The sequence below is a fragment of the Notamacropus eugenii genome, chromosome 7 (genome assembly GCF_028372415.1).
Source record: "Notamacropus eugenii isolate mMacEug1 chromosome 7, mMacEug1.pri_v2, whole genome shotgun sequence".
Taxonomy (NCBI): Eukaryota; Metazoa; Chordata; class Mammalia; order Diprotodontia; family Macropodidae; genus Notamacropus; species Notamacropus eugenii.
The window spans coordinates 89,876,918-89,884,907 of record NC_092878.1 but is presented as its reverse complement, the minus strand read 5'-3'; the positions used below and the strand labels follow the sequence as shown (position 1 = coordinate 89,884,907).

At 36.5% G+C, this 7,990-nt stretch overlaps 1 non-coding gene across 1 annotated transcript; it reads right to left on the bottom strand.

Moving 5' to 3' along the window:
• Window positions 1-283: 283 nt before the first annotated feature.
• On the bottom strand, window positions 284-391 carry LOC140515072 (U6 spliceosomal RNA). The gene has a single exon (XR_011970834.1). It is a non-coding gene; the product is annotated as a U6 spliceosomal RNA (small nuclear RNA).
• Between the last annotated feature and the right edge of the window lie 7,599 nt (window positions 392-7,990).

The window sequence follows — 7,990 nt, the reverse complement described above, 5'->3', positions numbered from 1 at the left end:
TATAGTTCCAAATTGCTCTCCAGAATGGTTGGATCAATTCACAACTCCACCAACGTGTCAGTGCTCCAATTTTCCCACATCTTCAATATTTATAATTTTCCTGTTTTGTCATGTTAATTAATCTGATAGGTACTATGTGGTACCTACGAGTTGTTTTGATTTGCATGTCTCTAATCAATAGTGATTTAGAGCATTTTTTATATTACCATAGAAAGCTTCAGTTTCTTCCTCTGAAAACTTCTTGTTCATATCCTTTGACCATTTATCATCTGGGGAACAATTTAAAAATATGGAACACTTTACGAATTTGCATGTCGTCCTTGTGCAGGTGCCATTGGTAATCTTCTCTGTACCATTCCAATTTCAGTATATGTGCTGCCAAAGCAAGCACTTGATAACCATTTCTAAGCAGGGATGTTACGTGATCATAATGATGTTTTATATAGTAATACTGACAGACTATATGACAAAGAGGATAAAAATAAAAAGGTCTCATAAAAATATTACTAATGGTGTTTTTTATAATAGTAACTATTTGAAGAAAAGTGACTTCTCATAGATGAAATAATAGCTAAACAAATTGTGATATATGAATGGCAAAGAAGGAAGGACTGGACAATTTTTCAAGTATTTTCTATGTGTGTGCTGAAGCTACTCTCTCCAAAATTACCAATGATCTCTCAATTGCCAGATCAAATGGTCTTTTCTCAATCCTTGGCTCAACCACACTCTTCTCACTTGGTTTCCATTACTCTGCTTTCTCCTAGTTCACCTTTTGCCTCTCTGTCTGCTTTTCTCAGTCCACTTTGCTGAATTTTGATCCAAGCCACACCTACTAACTATGGGTATCCCCAAATATTCTGTCCCAGACTTTTTATGTTATTTTCTTGATTTTTTTAATTAGCTCCAACATATTCTCTTTCATCTTTTGGTGGATATTTTTCAAATCTAGTTATGAAGGCTTAAAGTCTCTCCTAACCACTAGAATTGCATTTCCAATTACCTAAAGGACATCTTGAACTAGATATTCTATATACTTCTAAAATTCAACATACCCCAAACTGAGACCCTTATCTTTCCCCCACAAAACCATTCCCTCTTCATAATTTTCCTAATACTGTTGAGGACAGCACCATTCTTCTAGTCATTCAGGTTCACAAGCTAGGTGTCATCCTCAACTCCTCAGTCTCACCCCCTTATATATACAATTTGTTGCCAAGTCTTTACTTTACCTTCACGACATAAAGATATATATATATATATATATATATATATATATATATATACATCCCTTTCCCTACTGTAACCCTGCCACCAACTTCATGAATATCTTCATTGCCTCATATGTACACCACTAATTGTTTTCCCTACCTCAAGTCTGTCCCCATTCCAATTCATCTTACTATCAACTATTAAACTGATCTTCCTAAGGTACATCTAGCCATATCAATAACCTTCTCCACCCTTTCAGTAAACTCCAGAGGTTCTCTATCTCTAGGATAAAATATAGAATCCTCTGACATTTGAAATCTTCATAATTTGCCCTCTCCTGTATTTCCAATCTTTTTATACCTTATTAACCATATGTTCTTTGATCCAGTGACATTGGCCTCCTTGCTGTTTTTCACATAGATATTCCATCTCTAGACTGTGCATTTTTATTTACCATCCCCCATATTTGAAATTTTCTTCCTCCTTTTTATCTCTTCCTCCTAGCTAAAATCCCAGTTAAAATCTTACCTTGTATAAGATTTTTGTAATCTACCTCAACATTTCTTTCGTTGGTTAACACCAAGTCATCCCATATATTGTCTGTTCATAGTTGCACTCAGGTTGTCTCCCCAATTAGATTGCAGGTTCCTCAAAATCTCAGACTATATTAATCTTTCTTGATTTTGGAAGCATTTAGCATGGTATCTAGAACATGGTAGGTACTTAATAAATGTTGTTGACTTGATTCCTCCTGCTTCCAAAAAGCTTACTTTTTACTAGAAAGAGAAAATGAATGTCTGTGAATAGCTGGAGTTAAAAGTCAGATTGAATAGTCCCATTATCCTTAGCACGCCATGGCAAAGGGCATGTAATGCACAAATCTTAAATTGCGTTTCCACTGACAAAATTATATCAGTTTCTGATATTGAATCATTTGACTATGCAAGGACTAAGGTGGTGAAAACTTTGTCTTTTGAGTTATTGGTACCTAGGGACTCTCTGAGTAGGAATTTGTATGGCTAGTCAATGATAGTGTCTTTATAGAACTAAGGAAATGACCTAGCAGGTGGAGGCAGGAGGGAGTGATGGATTTTGTTTTGGATGTATTGTTATGAGATGACATATGATATGTCATGACATATGATATACATATGAGATGTATATGAGAAATAGTAATGTGAAGGAAGCAAAAAGTTGGAAGACTTCATGAAGAAAAATTAGTAAAATCTAGTGACTTGATAAGGGAGATCAAAGGAGAGGAAAGCATTGGGTGACTGGTTAACTGATAAAATTTGGATATTTATCTTAGAATTACAAACAATAATATTAAGTGCTGAATTCTGCATGTCTGAATCCAGGTGAGATTCTAAGTGACTCTGGTCCCTACTTTGAAATGTCAACATAATTTTATATGTCTTAAGACTCCTAAGTAAGATAAAAGCCCTCACTTAAGTAATTATAAATTTGAACAAAAAACTTAGCAGAATTACGATGTAATGGTTTCGTTGTATTTAGTGATGAAAAGAATGTTAAAGATCATCTAGTACATGGGTACAGAACCTGGGGCTTCGAGGCCACATGTGGCTTTCTAGGTCCCTGAGTGTAGCCTTTTGACTGAAGCCTAGTTTTACAGAACAAATCTTTTTTATTAAGGGATCTGTTCTGTGAAGTTTAGATTCAGTCAAAGGACTGCACTTGAAGACTTAGACACTACATGTAACCTTGAGACTGCAGGTTCCCTAACCCTGATCTGATACAATCTCCATTAATTTACAGATGATTAAACCAAGATTGAAAGAACAGTGACTTGCTCATGGTTACATACATGATGATTAGCAAAACCAGGATTTGATACTCGGTCTTCTGACTGCAAGTGCAGGGATCTATTACATACTGCAGATACATATGAAATATTATGTATGTATATATATATATATATATATATATATATATATATATATATGTATATATATATATATATATATATATATAGTATGTGTGTGTGTGTATGTATACACAGACAGGAAATAATATCAGATTTCTAGGCAATGTGACCAGCAAGATGGCACATTATTTTCTTCTGAAATTATCAACCCTCCAAACCCCTTCTCCCAAAATGAATTAAGTATGAGATGTAGAATAATTATCTGCAGAAGAAAAAATCTGCAGGAGAAGCCAGAATCTCCAACAAGGTAAAGTCTTTTATGTATTAACATTTGTATTGCCAAGGCAATATTCACGGCACTGGTAATGACTACGAATGTGCCAATATAGTTCTCAATTCTCAAATATAAAAGATTCTTCATATAGAAGGCAGAAGAAAAACATTTATTTAAACACCAGAAAGCAAAATCCCAGAATCAGAAAGTAAAATCTGTCATGGTGACCAAGAAGTTAATAAACATGTGCACAGCAGAGGACAAAGTCATTCTCAAACCTCTCCTCCCTCATCCAGGGCCTTCTCAATATCAACTGTCAAAATGTGTCAGTTGGCCTGTGTTCTATCCCCTCTGACCTGATCCCACTCACTCATTTCCTTGGGATTCCACTGCACCCTTCCTATTCTACCTCTTTAGCAAGCTCCTCCTACCACATGTGACTTAGGCTTCCAAGTGATTTAAGCAGATCATATGGGCCTATTAATTAAAGAGAAAGATCTATCCATTTAAATTACTAATACATTCAGCTCCAAGATCTTTCATATTCATTAAATAGGTCAGTGGAGCAACTGGTATTACAAGCACCCCATCATTTCCCCCTCAACAAATGGGGCCCAAAATCTTGGGGTAAGAGGCAAAGGTCTCTTCTTCCACAATCATTTCTTGCTGAGATTGGATGTAGAACTGTCCCTGCCCCCAGGAGGTCCCATTTGAAAGATCAGTTCTTTAGCTGGCATCTAGAGTTTGGTTACCTTCAGGTCCAGAGATGACCCATCACCTCATGGATAGGAAATGACATCTGGCTTAAGCGATCAGGCATCTGCAGGTGGAGGGTACTAGGAAACAAAGCTAGAAACAAGTTTAACAGATGAAAATCCAAAAGAACAAACAAACAAAAATTAAAAAAAAAACAAGGAAACAATAACCAGAAGCAGGCTAGATATAGGGTCAGCTGTGGTTCTAGAGTCCATAAACCCATTATCCTAGCCTCATTCATGGTAGTATATATGAGTTAAAGGTACAATTTGGTAATCGTCCTCTCCTGAATAAACAACAGTTACAGTATTATCTTTTCCATGTGCAATAATTTCTCCAGCCTTTGGAACGTCATTTGACTTCCATTTTACCCACACTTTAGCTCTTGATTTTACTCATCAGTAAAGCCCAATCCTTCAGTTCCTCTGTTAGTTATTTCAAAAGGAGGATAAGTTTTCAGAAGTGATCTTGCTTCACAAGAAATAATAATCACTTGAACTATTCTATCATTTTTACAAAACTGTATGAGTCCATCACCTAAATTTTGGAATGTTACAATAATTTCTCCTTGATAATTAGAATCTGTCACTCCAGCCAATACATGTATTCCTTGAGATGCTGATCCTGATCTGAGCTGGGGTTTGGCCAACTTCCTATTCTCCCTGTAGGTGCGACAAACTTGGATACAAGGGTTCAGCAGGATCTGTAGGGGTAGTTCTTACTTCTCTTTTTAATGTTGTATCAAGTCTCTTTTCTCAGTACATTCTGTCTAGTTCATTAGTTGAAATACTATACATGCTTCTAAAATCTGCCCCTGATCTCAATAGAGCAGTAAACAATTCTCTCCTTGTCAATTTATTCTAAATTTGAATCCAGGGGGTATTTACTCTTCTCTCTCCAGCAATGTTGTCTTTTCCCCAGTCTCCTAAGTCACCTAACTGTGAGATCTTGTCCAATACCTCTGAAAGAGGGTGCCCTATTTCCTCAATTATTAGATTCAAAATCAAGTACTTATAAATAGAAGGAGCCATCTTCACTATTAAATTCCTATGGTAAACTGCAAAGGGAATATCATAGTATGTATCTGCATTTCTGATCATTATGGCAGTCTTTGTTACCTCCTCCTTTAACTTCTTATACAATCCCTAAGTGATACCAGGGTCTGTCTCCACTAAGCCACATAGAGTCAGTAGGATAATGTCTACTGCAGCCTCCTGCAGCCAAAGCTAACAGATTAGTTGCATTGTTGCTTCCTTGCATATTGTAATCTCTAAAAGTTTGCTGTACAAAAGAATTCTAATACCTATAAATTTCAGGCAGTCAATGGGATCTATAGCTATTCCTCCAGCTCCATCATCTCTGGTTCTCATCATCCAAGATATTAACATTTCTTCCGTCCTTTGAGTGAACCGACTCAAAATTTCTATGACCTTCTGCTGAGTAAAATCCTCAATTATTTCCCTAAACACTGAGTTACCTCCTTGGTTCTCCTGTTTCTGCCTCACTATTAGGCCTGCTTCTGACTGAGAAACTTCTTCCTCTAAAATTATTTCACTTCCTTTATCACTGAGGCAACTAGCCTGGATCTGTACAAAGGTCAGATATGCATTTCTTTTGTTAGCCTTCAGCTTCTTCTGAGCCAAATGAACAGCCTTTCTTTCTGCCTGAGATGCCCCACCCCCACCCCAGACTGCTCTTGTACTCCTTTTCCATCTAAATGTTTTTTTCCTTAAGCAGCTCATCTCTGTTTCTACACATAATACAGTAAGCCATTAGTAAAAATCCAATCTCTCCTACTTACCCCTGCCAATTCCTTCCCTGGTCTTATTGATATTCCATGCAAATGGTTTTCCAAATCTCCAAGTTCCCCCTCCTGTAACCTCGCTTCACAGTTTTCATAGGATCCAGTGTTTTTAACCCACTCACTTGTTAGCAAGTAATATGGTAAATCCTCCCATCTTGGCATATCAATGTCTTCCTCTAAATCATTTCTGCCTCCAAATAGAGATTTTATACCTTGTGATTCTGTTCATGACACTAAATATATTGCCAGGGCAATATTCACAGCACTAGTGGTGACTACGAATATGCCAGCATAGGTCTCAATAGCCAAGTATAAAAGACTCTCCATGTAGAAGGCAGAAGAAAAACAATTATTTAAACACCAGAAAGCCAGATCCCAGCACCAGAACACAAAATCTCTCATGGTGACCAAGAAGTTAATAAACGTGATCACAGCATGGGGCAAAGTCATTCTCAAACTTCCCCTCCCTCATCCAGGGCTTTCTCACTATCAACTGTCACACTTTATCAGTTGATCTATGTCAGTTGGCCTGTGTTCTATGCCCTCTGATCTGACCACACTCATTCATTTCCTTCTGGTTCTGCTCCACCCTTCCTGTTCTGCCTCTTTAGCAAACTCAAGGCTTCCAGGTGATTTCAGCAGATCATAAGGGACTATTAGTCAAGGAGAAAGATATTTCCATTTAAATTACTTTTACAACACTGGAAGACATTAATAAAACATTATTTCAGCATCCTCTCCATACAGCTGTAGCAAGAGTATAAGAAAACTCATGAGCTTATTTAAGTATTCTGTATGAACATTTTCCACAGTTCACAACTCCTCAAAAGCAACAGATGCTGACTCTGCCTAGTTACATGAAGCAAAGGAGGTGAGCAGATGAGATTTGAGAAGAGTGAAAATATACTACCTTTTCACTAAGGTCTGGTCCTAGGTTAGGGGTTCTCCAAGGCTGCAATGACTCACAGGACATTAAATAACCAACTCCTATCCCATAAGAAGCAGCAAATATTTGCTGAGCCACATGAGGGAAAGAACCAGGAAGGTTGCCAGTGTAATGGCTACAACTGACCTGAAAGAAAGGGAAACTGAAACATAGGTAGAGTCAGTCTTATTTCCTTAAAGGTTACTTCAGCAAGAGCCCAGAAAAGCAAATCCTATATTTCTCAGTATTAGAAGATTGAGGTAACCTTATATCCCAGCCTTATCTATTTACCAAAAATTAGAGCAGGACCAAAGAGGAAATTTTTTTTTTAATCTAATACACCAAAGACATCGAAAGACCACAATAAAAGGACAGTATATAAATAGACAAAATCAACAGACACAAATCCAAAGTCAGAAGGAAAAAACATATAAATTCTAAAAGAAAATATGCTTTTTAAAAATATTATGGTACAAGTGAAGGTGAAACAATAGTGCCAAATGAAAGACAGAATCTTGTGGATTCCCCTAAAGAACCTAGAAAAGCAACAAGAAACTTCAGAGTAATTCAAAAAAGAAATAATGTCCAAAAAATGTAAATAAGAAATCTTCATGGTCCAGAACATTAAATACTATATAAATGCTAGCTAGTATTGTGATTATTGCTATTGTTACTATTAGAACTACTACCCTGCCATTTAAGGTGATGCAATTCAGCATGTTTTACCATCTATGAGGTAAGCATAATAAATATATAAGTAAATTCTTTGGAAGATTATTGAAAGGTTCAAAATGAGGTTAAAAGGATACAGGAAGTAGGATATTTGTAAACTCTCAACTGTTATATAAATATGAGCAATTATTTCATGGGGAAAGGGTAGAATACAAGAAATACCATAAAGGGAAACTAACTTTTTTTCTTTTTCTCAAAGCCCAGTAATCACAAGGAGCCTTAAAATGTTATCAGGTTGTCTTCACTTGTTCAGAATTCCCAGAGAAGCCACCCTTGATCCTGGTTACACCAGACAGAAACAACCAGGATACGATTAAACTCTGGACAATTCCCATGGTAATAACTAAGGAGCTTTGCTCCTTTTGACATATGATAAAGGAAAGTTTTTTAAATTTAAAATTT